The 12,880-nt window shown below is 45.3% G+C and overlaps 1 long non-coding RNA gene across 1 annotated transcript; it reads left to right on the forward strand.

Moving 5' to 3' along the window:
• The first annotated feature begins 2,493 nt into the window (after positions 1-2,493).
• LOC140694695 (uncharacterized) lies at positions 2,494-3,948 on the forward strand. Its single transcript, XR_012070277.1, has 3 exons — positions 2,494-2,659; positions 3,066-3,173; positions 3,686-3,948. It is a non-coding gene; the product is annotated as an uncharacterized lncRNA (long non-coding RNA).
• The last annotated feature ends 8,932 nt before the right edge of the window (positions 3,949-12,880 follow it).

Here is a 12,880-nt window from a genome sequence, read left to right on the forward strand (position 1 = left end):
GCCCCTCCCCTTTTTAGTAGAAAAGGAGCCTGAAGTTGACATGGGGAAGATGGTTCTCCAAGATATTAGTCCGCCATTATCTTGGTTTACAGCTGTTTACGTAGACCAGGTCATAGTGCCTCTGTAAATCCCCTAACAAAACAAAAGTAGTTTTCTATTCTACAACCTGTTGTCTTTATATAAGTGCAAAAGTGTTAATATCCTTAAAAAATCAAAGCCTTGAAAGTAGGCTCTTCTGTATATTTAAGGCTAAAGGCAACATTGTTTTACAAAAGGTGCAGAGCTAGTAAAACTAAGCCTAGAAAAGAGGGCAAAGGGTTAAAGCCAAAAGGACAGATCTTCTATGGAGTCAGATTTTTTCTTTTCTATTATACTATATTCTATTTTTGTTTTAAGTATATAAGAATAAAGTTTAGCCTTTTCCCATTTTAAATTGTGCAATTTTAAGGAGCATTAATTGCATTCACAGTGCTGTGAGACCAGCACCACTTGTTTCAGACTATTTCCTTCCTCAAAGTAAAAGCTTGTATACAAAGAGCACCCCACGTCTTACCTCCCCCAGCCCATGACAAGCCCTAATCCCCTTTCTCTCTCTATGTCTTTACCTATCCTGGAGGTTCCCTATCAATGAAATCGTATAAAAGGTGGCTTTTTTTTGGTTTGTCTGCCCACATATCTTAAGTAGGGACGGGTGAATTATTTTTTTTTTGTTTTCACGTGAATTAGCATTTTTGTATTTTGAGAGGAAAGTCCAGATGGATTAAAGATGAGACGTACCAAATGAAGCCCTTTTAGTAACTCTGTGTATAATCTCGGGGTAGGCACTGCTGTTCTAACTGTGAAACCAGAGCCAGAAGGGAGATGCTTAGCTCTTCTTGTGGCAAAATAAATCCAAACAAAAGCAGAAAACAAAGGCCAAGAAAGACAGCTGGAAAGACAAACCACAGCCTGGAAAAACCCTTCCTCATGACCCAAGATCGGAAAAAAGCTTCACATCCCTGTGGTCCAAAAAGCTCTTGAAGCCCAGTGTTCTGAAAAGAAACAAAACACACAGAGTCAGTTCCAACGAGAGGCAGTGCAGGTGGCCGGTTTGTACTGGAGATGCTTGACCTCTCAGGTGAGGACACAGGCAGACAGACAGACTGCAGAGACAGCATTGGCCACCATCACCCTGGCAGGTCTTTAGCCCAGTGACAACCAGCCCTGGTGACAACGTGAGCAGGCAGAGGCCCCAGGAGGTACCCTGGAAGGAAGAGCAAATGGACGCTCCTCTCCGGCAGAACAAGGTGTAGGATGCATCAAAGTGCCACAGGTGCATCCCTTCCCTAGCAGTGCTGAGCCTTAGAGAAGATCCCACCAAAGTGCTTGCACAATTTTCAAAGATAATGTTTCTTCAGTAACATGAATTCAAAATAATCAATATGTCGTCAAGGGATTTTCAGAAGTGACCTGCCCTGGACCCGTACAATACACACACATAAATACACACATATACACATAAATATATACACACATACATACAGGAAAAGAGACAGACAGACTGAAACACAGAGAAGCAGGGGGAGACAGAGAAACAGAGAGAGAGACAACTCAGAGAGGCACTGAGAGACAGAGACAGAGAGAAGGAACACTGGAGCTGGTAATGAGTGGAACTCACATACATTTTCACAAGTCAGTCTATGTGTCAGAACCTGGTCCCAAAGTCGATCCACCCTCCAGGGGAGGGTGTGGGGATCCCACAAGGGTGTGGGAACAGAAGGCAAAAAATAGGAAGCCATTGTGGGGCAGCCCACCACAGAGGCCGAGATGGGACACTGGGCCTGTATGTCAACATGACAGAATGACCTAGGAGGTTGTATGCCAGAGCGGACGATGTCAGAGTTGTATTTAATTTCAGTCTCACGACTGTGAGCGGGGATGCAAGCAGCAAGGAAAGTGACTTTCTCCAGACCCCAGGGCAGACCCCGGCCTGTGTGGGGTGTGCTTTGCACTCCGCCAGCCCTCTGTGGGTTCCTTCCTTTGCTGAGTCTGTGCACGATCTCCCTGTGATGCCAGCCCGTGGGGGTGACAGAAGCAATAGGTGTTTCTAGGTCTAGAGACAGGATGGCTTCTCTAGGAAGCAGGGGCCAGAATGATCCTCATTGTGCTGACGGGGGACTGGGGAGACCCTGAGAGGCACGTGGTTTGTCCAGGATGATAACACTGCTGAGTAGGGGGAGCCAGGTCTGAACCCAGCTGTGTCTTCAGAGCTGCAGCACTGGTTGCATCCAGGACTCCCCAGGGCTATGGGGGGGCTGAGTTGGTGTCACTGTGTGTGGACATGGCATGGAGTGAGAAATGAGAGATTGGAAGCCCAGAAAGGCCCTTGAGGAGCTTTGTGTCAGGAGGAAGCTTGGAGAAGTGGACCCCAGGAAGTGACCTCACTTCCCTGGCAATAGAGCCCAACAGAATTTGGAACCGAAGTCACCAGGCACCCGCTCTGTAGAGAAGTCCCTACTCAGCTCACCTGGTTGGAGACAGAGGCATGTTCTGCTGCATCCCATTATCCTGAGGCCACAGGCCCCGGAAAGCCCTCAGCGAGGGTCTCTACCAACGCTGCCGGCACTGGGTCAGGTCTCACCCAAGGCGCCTCTGGCCTTTTGGCCAGAGAGACCCAAAGGTAACACAGAGAGGCCCAGGGCAGGCCCCCCCAGGCTGGGCCACCACTCAGATCCCATCCAGGTAGCCACACGGCCCCATCCTGCCTGGTGGAGGTGGAGCAGTCATGTTGGGGATGGGTATCTGCCTCAAGAAAGAGCAGGACAGAGGCCTGGGGGCCCGGTCACGTAGACAGCCCAGGACAAAGCTGGCTGGCTGGGATGTGGAGAGCCGGGGAAGGGTCCTGCCGCCCGAGGTGGAGCCCATGCTCTCTGGGTATGCATTTTCCCTCCCGGATGTCTGAGCTGAACAAGGTTCCGGTCTGATCTAGCAGCAGAGGGTAGAGTCTACAGAATCAGGAGTGTTCCTGGACGGGAAGGACTCTGAGACTTCCATGCTGGGTCAGCTGCTGGTCACTATCATTGCAGAGCCAGATACCACATGTTGAAAAGAAGCTGATGAATAAGAACACCAACGCCCCCTCCCCAAGTGAAGGACTGGTGTGTCACTCTTCTGAGGGCCAGCGCAGACTCCTGGTGGGTCTGGATATGGAGGGGTCCCCACCACCATGGCCCACAAATCAGTGGGGCAGGCCTCTGACCCAGACATCACCCAGGGCTCTCCCAGGGACCTACCCGGGGCTGACGGGTAGCTCAGCACACCCTGGTCTGACCTGGAGCACCGTGCCCACCTCGCTGCAAGTCAGGTGGAGGACCAGGAGCCCCCGAAGCAGAGACCAAAGGACAAAAATGCAGGGCTGGTGTATGTGTGCAGGTGAGGGTGGGGCGAAGGCTGGGCCACACAGGGAGGTGTCCCTAGAGGCTACTGTTGGGACCAGAAAAGAGAATGGCCTCAGAACACCTGTCTGGAAAAATTCAGTCACAGAATACATCCTGTGGGCACTTTCTGGGTGGGAGCTGTCTGGAAAGCTCTGGGAAGATTTCTGTCCTTGTAGAGGCACATGGAAAGGGAGGCAGGTGCGTAAATTTTTCCTCTCTCACAGCATGAGATCTTCCACAAGACTTAAAACTCTCTCCACTTCCAATAGTTACAGAGGAGGCAGGGGCAGGGGAAGATGTCAGAGACCAAAAATGGGACGAACTGGATCCAGCAGGAGACCTCGAGCTCCCTCCTGCCGCTCCTGCAGCTCCTCCTGAACCTGCGTCTGCAGCTGGACTGCTGGGCAACGGAGAAACAGTTCAGGCATCACCACCACCTGGGGTAGAGCCCCCTCTGCACCCACCCACACCTTCTTCTCCAAAATGTTCTCCAAAATTCCACCGTCAGTCCCCCCACAAACTTGACGTCCCTTCCGCTGGAGATGTTTTTGTTTCATTTTCTTTAGTTTCCTTTGCTTGTTTCACATCATTTATGACATCATTTATTTTTCTTTTTAGAGTTTCATGTAATAAAATGTAGACTTTTCCCCTTTTAAATTGTGCAATTCAGGAGCATTAGGGGCATTCACAATGTTGTGCGACCAACACTACCATCTAGTTTCACACTATTTCTTTCCTCAAAGTGAAACCTTGGATCCAGAGCATGCACTCCCCTCCCTCCTCACCCAGCCCCTGACAACCCCAAGTCCTCTTTCTCTTTGCGTGTCTTTACCTCTACTGGTTGTTCCCTGCCAATGAAATTTTAAAAAAGGATTTTTTCCTTCCTGCCCACATGTTTTCACCTGGGGCTGAGGATTTTTGTTTGTTTTCACTTGAAGCAGCATTTTTATTATTTTCAGGGGATATGCAGGGGGATTAAAGATGTGATGCACAAAATGAAGCCTTTTTGGTAACTCTGTGCATAATCTCAGGGTAGACACTGCTGTTCCCCCTGTGACACCACAGCCAGAAGACACAAGGGAGATGCTTAGCTCTTCCTGTGGCAAAAACAAAACCAAACGAATCAAAAAAATTAGTAAAAGCCCAGAAAAATTGCTTGAAAGGCAAACCACAACCTGGAAAATGCATTCCTCATAACCCAAGGTTGGAGAAATTTTTCCCATTCCTGTAGTCCAAAATCCTTTTGAAACTCAGTGTTCTAAACAGAAACAGAACAGACATGGGCAGTTCCAATGAGAGGCAATGCAGGTGGCCAGTGTGTGTTAGAGATGCTTGACCTCTCAGGTGAGAACAGAGGCAGACGGAAACACTGCAGAGACAGCATTGGTCACCATCACACTGGCGGTTCTTTAGTCAGGTGACAACCAGCCCTGGTGACAATGTAAGCAGGCAGAGGCTCCAGCAGATCCCCTGGAGGGAAGAGTGAAGGGACGCTCCTCTTCAGGAGAACAGGGTGCAGGACGCATCAAAGGGCGACAGATGCATCTCTTCCTCAGAAGATCTGATACTTACAGTTCATCCTGCTAAAATCCTTACACACCTATTCAAAGATGCCTTTTCAAGGGTGTTCATCACAGCACTGGTTGAAACAGTCGGAATTAAAGCAACAATAATATTGATGGAGAGGGGATGGGGTCCATTCGTTCTGGTTCATGTGGATGAATGAATGCTGTTCAGTTGGAAAAGTGGGTGCCTGGTCTCAACCCAATGTCAAGGGAGGCCTCAGGGTGGAAGTATGCAGACCCACTCTCTGCATCCAGGGTCCCATCTGCACGACCACATGTGTGTGAAATCAATATAGATGGAAATTGATCTGATTGTGAGTGTGTGAGAGACAGAGATGGAGAGAGACATACTGAGAGACACAGAGACTGAGACATAAGCACCAAATCATTCATGACAGACACCGCTGTGGGTGGGAATTACAAATCACTTCTTTTTTAGGCAATATTTCAATTTTTTGTACTGTGTCTGTATTACTCTACTAATTCTAAAAGGATTAAAATCCTATGCTAATGTGACCCATTCATTACTCATCTATGGAGTAATTAAAGTACATTAATCCTATTTTTAAAAGAATTTAAAGCCTTCTCAGGACTCAGTTCCATTTCAGCTCAGTGGAAGCAGAGGTTCTCCAGGAGGTCGTGTCTCTTCTGAATCAGCATCCAATACAGGTGAGCAAGAAGTACCCGACTTGGACACTGAAGACTACAATAGATGAGAGAGTCTGTTGAGAGAAATTAAGACCTAAATTCAAAGAGAATAATCCCATATTCATGGAGCAGAAGGCTTCATTCTACTAAGATGACAAAGGTCCATGAATAGATCTAAGGATTCAAAGAATGCCTACCCAAATCCCAGGTGGTATTTTGCAGGAATTGACAATCAATCTAAAATTCACGTGGAAAATCCAGGGGGTCAGAATACATGAGTGAATCTTGAAAAAGAAGAACAAAGTTCGAGGAATGGAAAGTCAGATGGAACCCACGGTTAATACAAAACCTCTTTAAGCTGAAAATAACTGAGATTCAAAAGATGCAGAAGAAAACCTGTCATGGAAGCCAATTCTCTCCTTTCCCTTTTCCCTATTAAGTTAGGTTGATAAAAAAGCCTTTAACTTTCACCATTTAACATGGTAGGTACTTTTCTGGTTGGCTCCTGCGTGTGTATAAATAAAACGTTTCTCTCGTTCATCTCCTCTTTACTTCTGTGGGCTCTTTGGGAAGGACTCTGGATTATGGGGACCTGCTCTTTTCTCACCTTCTTTAGTGACATCTTTTGCCCATGGTGAAGTTCTTAAAAAAAAGAAAAGTCTCATTGGTTTTGGGTCAGATTTGGAACATGTATACCTTTGGAGACCCCCTGGAGGAACAATGGGGTTCAATACTGCCTGGAGAATTCACTTGTCAAAATGCCTAACAAGACGCTATTTGCAAGGTTTTTTTTTTTTTTAAAGATTCTTACCCTAAAACAAATCCCCTATCTAAACCTCTTGGATGATCAAATATAAAGAAAAAAGGAGAATCATGTCTGGCCTAAGAACACTTGCTTAACAAAACAGAAGGACAGAATCAGTTTCAGAGCAAAAATTAAAATGCATTTATATCATCAACCCTCCCACCCTTTTGTACACTGTCCTCATGTAATCTGCCAGATGGCCCCCTGGAGAAGGCCCTTTGCCCGGAACTCGTGCTCATTTTCAGAGCTCGGCCAAGCGGGAGGTTGGTCCCCAGGGCCTGAGAGGGGCTATGTGTGAAATCTTCTCTGCTGAGACCCAGTGGGCTGAAGGGAACTGTGTTCTCTGAGGGAGAGAGAGCACACCGAGCCTCTGTGGAGGCATCTCTGAGATCCTCCCAAAGGCACACATCTCTAACTCTGGACACGGGAATTTTTGATTGGCATCTTAGTTGGAAATCTCCTCCTGGATAGAAAGAAGCAGATTCAAGATGTTGCAATTGGATGGGCAGGTCGGCCTCTCGAATTAGTCGATGAGGAGGACACGCAATTCTCTGCAGAAGTAGGAACACCCATCCCTGCTCGGCTGACGTCATGTACAGAGAAACAGACGCGACTCTAGGGGGAATTCAAAACCCACCAACCTTTCTTACCGACGTCAACATCCCCACTTTATTCTCCTGTCAGGTCTCTGCACAAAAACTGTGGCTCATCCCCAAATATCACATACCCATCACACTGTACCACTCTGTGTCTGTGTCCAACTCGAGCATTAAGGCCTGTGACCGTTACTGTTAATTCGTGTCCCCCTTTCTGCCCGTCTCCCGCCATCATCCCAGTCCAACCTCGGTGTCTCTCTCCAGGTCAGCAGTACTCTTCCCACTGGCTTCCCATCAGCTTACCTTGCCCTGCTTCCATTGCTTATTCCCCATACGTTACCCACAACGGTCTTATTAAAGTATGAATCAGATCAAGTTGTTCCGCATTGCAAAATACTTTTGTGATTTTCCATTGTATTCAGAAGGATATCCAGAGTCCCTACCAAGGCCCTATGTGATCCGGGCCCTCACCGATCTCTGCAGCCTCAGCTCTCACCGTTCTGCTCCAGCCCATCTTCACCGCCCCGATGGTCCCCACCAGGACAGCTGCGTTTCTAACTCCAAGTCTAGTACTTACACTTCTTCCGGCCTGGGAGGCTTTTCTTGTCTGTTACATACGTGGCTTATTCTTTTGCTTTATTCAGGACTTTGTTCAAATTATTTACCCTCAGAGAGGACTTATCTAACCAGATTATTTAGAATAGCATGCACATATTTCCTATTCAAACATTTTCCCTCCTAAAATGATTTATGTTTCCTTGTGGCAATTATTAGTACCTGGTAGTACATCATATATTTATTTGCTTACTGGTTTACTGTCTGTCTTTCTTACTAGACCTATATTCATGGAACCACAAATAACTGTTTTAACCAGTAACTTTCAAACCACCTTTAAATGAATTCTTTTATAAGATGAGAATTTCAGAGGCTTCCACAGGTTGCTTAGGGGAAAAAAGAAAAAGGATTCAGGTTGAAATAATTTATTAAGGACCTGAGAGTTGGTTATTTATTTTATACATAGTAGTGTGTACCTGTTAATCCCAAACTCCTAATCTAGCAAAAGACCTAGCTGACTACTATTTTTAAAGGAATTTTTTTTTCTTTTTAAACTGGGGTTGTTTGAGATCTCTTTTCTTCTTCATTATTTTTCTTTTTTTAAAGATTTTTTCTTATTATTTTTTTACATTGAGGTTCCGCAAATTGAATCCAGCATGTACTCTACCCCTTGAACTATACCATCCCCTCCAAAGACAATTATGTTTATACTTTGACAATACCATATTGAATTAAGATTTTTGTTCCATTTTCCCTTCATAGAGTTTATAACTGAGGGAGAGAGTCAGAGGAAGCCCTGGGCCAACCCTTCCTTCTCAGCGGGTCACTACACAGCAGAGGAGCTTGGCTGTCTCCAGGCCCAGCTCACCTTTCTGCTCTGAGGGCCGACTCAGGCCACTTCTCTTAAAAGCGGCTTGTTAGAAGCAGCAGAAAGCCAACTAGCGAGCAACAATGACAAAACTGACCCACCTGCAGTTGGACATCATCTGGTCTGAAACGAACCTCTTAAATTTCTTCTTATTAGTGGATGGTTTTCAAAAATATTCCCAAGGAGATGAATCTCACTCCATTTTTCTGGATTTCTTAGGCCTTCTATGACTTTAACTGCAGGCTTCATTTTCTGCACAACATCTGCAGGGAAGCCAGGCAGAAAACGTGAACAGACCCTGCAGGCCGCGGCTGAGGCCTCCCGTCAAACATCCTTGTTGTGCAGAGCCTACGTTCATGGGACCAGTTTCATTACTGCTGTAATTAGTTCTTGTCCAAGTGTCCCACCGGAAATGTTTCTAGATAGAACGTGGCCTGACGCAGATGAGCAGTGGGGATGTGGGGTGCAGATGACACACAGACTGGAAGGAGAAAAGGGAAATGTTTCTTCAGGCTTCAGTTTGGAAGATTTCTGATTTTTATATGGACATTAAACTTGGTCAGGCTGAAGCACCATTTGCTCTAAGACGGGGTGATGTACACGTATCCCTACAACTTCAAAAAATATGTTGAAGCTGGGCGTAACAGCCTAGGGGACAGACAGCTTTGAGTGACACCTCCGTTCCAGGATGCCTATGATCTCGGGCTCACAAAGAGGAAAAGAATACACATATTTTGCCTCTGTAGTTCTATGTGAAATTATTTTGACCCTTGCCGGATGGTGTAAGATCAGAGAGCATGTAGTCTTTCGTACATCGCAAAGACGACAAGTCTTCTTGATGAGTCAGCACACTGTTTCCGATGGCCCGGGGTCTATGCCAGACATTAGCTGTCTAGACAAATACCATACAGCCCCCCATCCCTCAAGGAGATCACAGTGTGTCGTGGAAGATACAAATTTAAATAGATTTTCAAAACAATGTGGTAAGAGTCACTTTGCATCATATATACTATATGTTCAGAGGGGCTCTTGCACTGCCTGGGGCTGTGTTCTAGAAGATAGGGAAGGTGTCAGAGAGGAAATGCTTTCTGCACTGACATCTGACGGATTCCAGCAAATCTGTAGACCAGGAGAGTGCATGGTGGGGACGGGATTCTCAGCAGCTTGCGTGTCTCGTGCAGACCCCTGGTCATGTCTAAGAGCACTTTGCACTTAGGGAAGGAACGTCAGTGAGGCTAGAGGCTGTGAGGAACTAACGGAAGCTGAGGCTGAAAAAAAGCAGCAATGAGGTGATGAGAAGGTGTGACGTTAAATCAGAGAGCGTGGACTTCCTCACACACGCAGCGTGGAATTCTTTGCGGTTTTAAGGAGGAGAGTGACACAGATTAGTCATTAAAAGTGAGCAAAGTGGATTGTTCACTCTAAAGTACAGCACTGGGGAGACTAGAAAGGGGTGGGAATTAATGCAGTGGGGAGCGAGGAGCAGGGACTTAGTAGGGGGACATTAAGGAATAGAATTGTAGTACTGATGGGGGTGAGGGAGTGGAAAAGTAAAGGAAAACTCCCAGATGTTTGGCACAGAAAAGAGATGGGACAGTGATGCCATTGTTTGAAAAAGTAAAACTAGTTCTGGGCGAGTGTAAATCCAGACAAACAGAGCTTGAGATTTTTATGTGCTAACCAAATGTGAATGTCTACTTGTCAATTAGAAATATATTTCTGGGACTGAACTGAGATGTCCATGCTGGAAAAGATTTGACAGTTAATCATTGGACAGAGGGCAGTTGAAGCCATGGGAATAAATGCCACCCACTGACAGTTTACCAAAGAAAAGGGAAGGAGGGCACTTCTGGTTCAGAAAATATGGCAGACCAGAATCTTGAAGACCCACTCACTTAAGACACATAAAAACGTAGGACAAAATGCTGCCAGTGTTTTCCTGTTTTTTTTTTAAGGGCACGTTTATTGTGGTATGATACCTGTACAATAAAATACACATATTTCACATGTACTACTTGGTGAATTTGATAAATGTCTACACCCAGAAAACCATAACCACGATCAAGATAGCTAACATTTCCATCACTCCCCAAGAGGGGCACTTTTCGAATCCCCATATTTATCCCTTCCCATCTCCTTCTCTCCCTGTGAACCGTAAGTTTGTTTCTCTATGTCTGTGGGTCTGTTTATCTTCTGTATTTAAGTTCATATGTTTCTTTTTTTGATTCCACATATAAGTGATATCATATGGCATTTTTCTCTTTTCCTGGTTTACTTCACTTAGAATGACTATCTCTACGTCCATCCATGTTGCTGCAAATGACATTATTTGTTTTTTCATGGCTGAGTAGTATTCCATTGTATAAATATACTACTACTTCTTTATCCAGTCACCTGTCAATGGACATTTGGGTTGTTGCCATGTCCTGGCTATTATAAATACTGCTGCTGTGAGCATTGAGGTGCATGTGACTTTTTGAATTAGAGTTTTCTTCTGACATATGCCCGGGAATGGGAAGGCTGGATCATGAGTTAAGTCCATTTTCAGTTTTTAAAGGAACCTCCACACTGACTTCTCTAGTGACAATGCAGCCCATCTTGTGAAAGCAGAGCCATGCTCAGAAAGTAATGGGTATTTCTAAGGGCCAGACATGAAGTGCAGTGAGTGTGGCCTGTTCAAGAATCAGAGGGCAGTCTGCCAGGGCTGGAGGAGAGTGACAAGGGAAGTGTGGTACAGGTAGGAGTCAGACCATGTGGGGACATGGCAGGCTGGGATAAGGAGCCTGGACTTCCAGTAATCCCTTGGTAACCATGGGGCACTGGTTCCAGGACTCACCCTGAAGTCAACATCCATGGATGCTGACGCCTCTTGTATAAAATGACATAGGACTTGCATGGGACTCATGTACATCCCCCCATCTACTTTTATATATATATACAAACTTTTTTTATTGAGTTATAGTCATTTTGCAAAGTTGTATCAAATTCCAGCATACAGCACAAGTTTTCAGTTATACATGAGTATACACATATATTTGTTGTCACTTTCTCTTTCACTGTGTCCTCCTGTGTACTTTAAGTTATCTCTAGATTACTCATGGTATCTAATACAACATGAATGTTATGTAAGTAGTTGCCAGTGTATGGCAAATTCAAGTGTTGCTTTTTGAAACTTTCTGTTTTTTCAACAATATTTTCAATCCACCGTTAGTTGAATCTGCTGGATAGGGAGGCCCTAGATATGGAGAATCCCCAAGCTCCTCCTTCCCACATCCTATATTTTCACTGCAAGCACTGAAGGGGTCCAAACATAGAAGAGACCCATCTACCTGCTGGAAACCCTGAGGAATTCCGTCAGCGTATGTAGAGCAGGAGAGAAGGTTTAGGGCCAACTAGTGGGAAAGGAGGGCCTGCCTGGAGAGGATGGAGGAAGGACAGTAGTGGAAGCCATCACGTACTCTTACTGGAACTAGCTGACAGCAGTGAGGGACGCCAAGGAACTGGGTACACGTCACGTGTGGGGCGATCCTGGCCACCAGGTGCAGGGTTCACATAACTGGGACCCAGTTTGCAAGATCAAAATAACAAGGAGGGAAAGGGGCTGCCTCAGTCCCAGGATCCTGACAACGGCCACAGCGACGTGACCCCAGCTAATGCGGTTCCCCTAGTAAGCCAGAAAAACGAAACTCTGAGCCAAGATATTGCAGATTCCACTGCAGCCACATGGATAACTAGATCTCTAACCTGACAAAATGTAACCACCAGAAACAGGAATCTTTCCTTTTCTCTTCCTTTGGAACTTTGGACAGGGAGTCACAAATCTTTGACGGGAACCACCTATAAACCAATAGAGAGCTCACTTTTTCAGGAATAAGCATGGAGAAAAAGAGTGGGGTGATGGTTTAAAGCAGAAGTCAAAGTTGAAGCCCATCTGAGAAATGGTAAAAACATGTTTCTCAATGAATTCGAGTTATGGCAAAAAGAAGGAGGAAAGTTAAGGAAATCTCTATTAATATCCATTCACCATAAAAGACTAGCCAGCCATAAAAAGACAACACCTTAAATTAATAATTTTTTTTTTGGTGATGAAAAACAATGCCTTAATTTAAAACAAGGCTTGGGCCATCAACAACACTCTGAGAATTGTTGACGAGGAGAACATAAATCTGCATATAGATATGTAAGTGTTCCAAGTCCACCACTCAAAAACAATTAGTCAATCATGTGTCCAGTTGATTGGGAAATCCCAATAAGTAAATAACTCAAAAGTGGGAAAGACATGGGATTAAATAGTGGTAGTGAGCAATGAAATCCAAGATGTATATACCTATATTTTCTTTGTTAATGTAACAAACTTAAAGCAACTGTCTAAAAAGTAGTAACTGGAGCACACAAACACACACACACACAATTTAGAACAACAGAGA

Source organism: Vicugna pacos, unplaced genomic scaffold (assembly GCF_048564905.1).
Source record: "Vicugna pacos unplaced genomic scaffold, VicPac4 scaffold_102, whole genome shotgun sequence".
Taxonomy (NCBI): domain Eukaryota; kingdom Metazoa; phylum Chordata; class Mammalia; order Artiodactyla; family Camelidae; genus Vicugna; species Vicugna pacos.